This window comes from Neovison vison, chromosome 6 (genome assembly GCF_020171115.1).
Source record: "Neovison vison isolate M4711 chromosome 6, ASM_NN_V1, whole genome shotgun sequence".
NCBI lineage: Eukaryota > Metazoa > Chordata > Mammalia > Carnivora > Mustelidae > Neogale > Neogale vison.
Genome location: NC_058096.1, coordinates 199,520,732 through 199,524,541, shown reverse-complemented (window position 1 = coordinate 199,524,541; position 3,810 = coordinate 199,520,732).

Sequence of the window (3,810 nt, the reverse complement as noted above, 5' to 3'; positions counted from 1 at the left end):
GTTTCTTTACGGGTTTGGGCTGTTTCCTGTTGCAGAACATACCCTTTGTGGCATTTCCAAGGTCTTTAGAAGCTGATAGTAAGGACTGCTGGTAGCACATTTTAGCTTTCCATTTGTTGGATTTGTCAGCCGACTAAAGACCCTTTGGGAAATAGAGTACCAATTTTATTCCTGCTGACAAGTAAGGAAACTGAGGCACAGGGCTTGTCTAATTTTACACAGCTGAGATTAGTATTAGGGCCTCTGACTTCTCCAATTAATTTGGAACCAAGCATGCTTATACGGAGATTGACTCAGAGCCTCTATCTTGAACACTCTTTGACAGTAGGTATAACGTGAACCTTAAATAATGAAGATACAGGGCGCCTGGGTGGCTCAGTGGGTTAGAGCCTCTGCCTTCGGCTCAGGTCATGATCCCTGGGTCCTAGGATGGAGCACCGAATTGGGCTCTCAGCTCCGCAGGGAGTCTGCTTCCTCCTCTCTCTGCCTGCCTCTCTGCCTACTTGTGATCGCTGTCTGTCAAATAAATAAATAAAATCTTTAAAAAAAAATAATGAAGATGCATATGAAGGCTACGGAGTCAGGAACGTGGAAGAGAAAATAGAGGAGGCCACTAGAGCTGAACTCGAAGGACTCCCTGAATAACAACAGAATCAGCTTCCACTCAGGGAGCACTTCCGTGTGCCAGGCACAGGACCAAGAGCTTCACAGACATACACTCCTCTCTCAGCACTCACCACAATTCTGGGAGGTGCAATTTAGTACTTCCCACTTGCAAGATAAGGGACCGTGTCCCATAAAGTAATTCTCCGCCTATTGGGACTCTTCTCACACCAAAGGCATGACTGCTCACTGACACCATGATGTCTCCTGTAACTAGTGGATTGGGCAGAAGAAAGACATTTCTTAAAAGCAATTCAATGGTTCAATTCTTAAAAGTACATTATCTTAAGATTTTGTATGCCAAAAAGAAAAGAAGGCAAGTGTTTCTAAGGAACATTTAAATTATTTCTAAGCTTTCCGTTGCTATATATAGCATGGGGGAATGGTTAAGCAGCCTGGCTGGCTTTGAAGCGGGAGAATTTGTTAAGCCTCAGTTTCCTTCTTAGTAAAATGGGAATAATATAGCACCTCGTTGTGTTGCTGTGAGAACTCCATGATGTATGTAGCATTTGGCACAGCTGATGTTCCATAGCGGGCACTGTATGAAAGACGCTGCTGATACATCATGGTAATATGATGATTTTGTCAGTAATAGATTGGTGATAATTATCCGTGATAAGCAAAATATTCTGACTTAAGACTACCATTTTTTTTTCTTTTTTGCTAATAACTGTTTCTCATCGATGGGTATTTTGTTGGTGTTTATTCATAGACGCTTAGATTTGTGGCTTTGTTTGGTGGGGAAGGTTCTGGAATCATTATAGAGTGATGGTTGCTTCTGCTTGGAGAACAGCCAGAATAGCACCCACAGCAGGGTGGAAAGATGTGATTTATTAGTTCTTCTCCTATTGCAAAACCAGCAGTGCAGATTCACCAGATGAGAACCAAGCAGGAGACTCCAGGTTTTAAGAAAATGATATTGGGGCATCCACCATCTGGCCTCCAAGTATGCATGGGGGATGGCCTTTCTTGTTTAAGGTGAGGAACAGTAGTAAAGACAGTACCAGGAGCATCCCAAGTGTCTAAGTTCCTCACCTTGTGGGAAAAAACAGCTGTAGCTCCATGGCTGGCTCCCTGTAGAGGCTCAATGCCATCTGAAATGTCCTCAATCCCAAGGACTAATTGACACTCTTCAAGAAGTCAGACAGGAAAATTCTTTTTTTTTTTTTTTAAGATTTTATTTATTTATTTGACAGAGATCATAAGTAGGCAGAGAGGCAGAAGGGGGGTCGGGGGTGGGGGGAAGCAGGCTCCCCACTGAGCAGGGATCCCAAGGCGGGAGCTCGATCCCAGGACCCTGAAATTATGACCTGAATCGAAGGCAGAGGATTTAACCCCCTGAGCCACCCAGGCGCCCCTGAGCTCCCATTTTCATACTCATCATATTCATGACCCCAAGCACATTCTTGCCCTCTCTGAGCCTTGATTTCCTCATCTGTAAATTGGTTATAATCACAGAAAACCCGGGTTTAGTTTAGCAACAATACAATTTTGGGGCACCTGTGTGGCTCAGTTGGTTGAGCGTCTAACTCTTGGTTTCAGCTCAGGTCTTGACATCATGCATCATGACTCAAACTCTGCAACAGGCCCTGCCCTCAGCAGGGAGTCTGCTTGGGGATTCTCTCCCTCTGCCCCTCCCAACCCCCACTCATGAACATGCTTTCTCTCTCCATCTCTCACTCTCTAAAATAATTAAGTAAATCTTAACCAAAAAAAGGAAACAATGCGACTTTGAAAATAACATTTCAGTAGGTTTTACCTAACAAACTAAATGATACACTGTCACACAGAATTGTGACTTACACCCAAAGGTCTTTTATAACTGGATCAACTACAAAATTCTTTTTCAATAGATAATTCTCAGCTGTAATTTTTTTTTTGTCAGTTTTTACACCCTGCTTCTAATTTACAGTAGTATTTCTCCCAAGAGTCAAAGTGCATTCCATTCCCTTGAGATGCTTCTAGAAGAGAAGCTGGACACTAGAAACCTCTCTCAGAAATTCCCATTACAGGGGCACCTGGGTCGCTCAGTGGGTTAAGCCTCTGCCTTTGGCTCAGGTCATGATCTCAGGGTCCTGGGATCAAACCCTGCATTGGGCTCTCTGCTCAGCAGGCAGCCTGCTTCCCCTCCCACCCCCAACTGCTTCTTGCCTACTTGTAATCTCTCTCTCTGTGTCAAATAAATAAAATAGTTTTTTAAAAATTCCCTTTACAAATTAATAAAGTAAAGGTTCTGAGCAAGTGCAGTATAGAAACCTACCTGTATTTAAGTCAGTGTTTCCTGGGGTGCCTGGGTGGCTCAGTGGGTTAAAGCCTCTGCCTTTGGCTTAGGTCGTAATCTCAGGGTCCTGGGATCGAGCCCCACATCGGGCTCTCTGCTCAGTGGGGAGCCTGCTTCCTCCTCTCTCTCTCTGCCTACTTGTGATCTCTGTCTCTCAAATAAATAAATAAATAAATAAAATCTTTAAAAAAAAAAAAAAGAAAAGAAAAGTCAGTGTTTCCCAGTCATTGGTCCCTTGAATGCTTTTATCCTTTAACACTCATTTAAATCCCATTTAAAATCCAAGGAACATACCTTGGGACAATGGTTCCCAAATTTTTTATGTTCCTTAGAATCACCAATAGAGCTCAATAAAACACAGGTTCCCAGTCATGTCCCCAGAGTTTCTGATTTAGTAGGAGCCCCCAAAATTTGTATTTCTGGGATGCCTGAGTGGCTCAGTGGGTTAAGCTGATGCCTTCTGCTCAGGTCATAATCCTAGGGTCCTGGGATCAAGTCCCTCATCGGGCTCCTTGCTCAGTGGGGAGCCTGCTTCTCTCTCTGCCTCTGCCTACCATTCTGCCTGCTTGTGCACACTCTCTTTCTCTGACAAATAAACAAATAAAATCTTAAAAAAAAAAAAAAGAAAATAATTTGCATTTCTAATAAGTTTCTATGGGATACCAATGCTGCTGACTCAGGGACCATAGTTTGAGAACGACTACTTTGAGACAGGCAGAATTAAACCAAGTTTCAGGCTGTTTTTATAATAACTCTGGGCTGTTAAAATCCACATCAATCCATAGAATATCAGATCTGAGCTGGAACTTGCATTCACTTATTCAACCAATATTAATTGAGCACCAACTATTTGTGTGTGTGTTTTT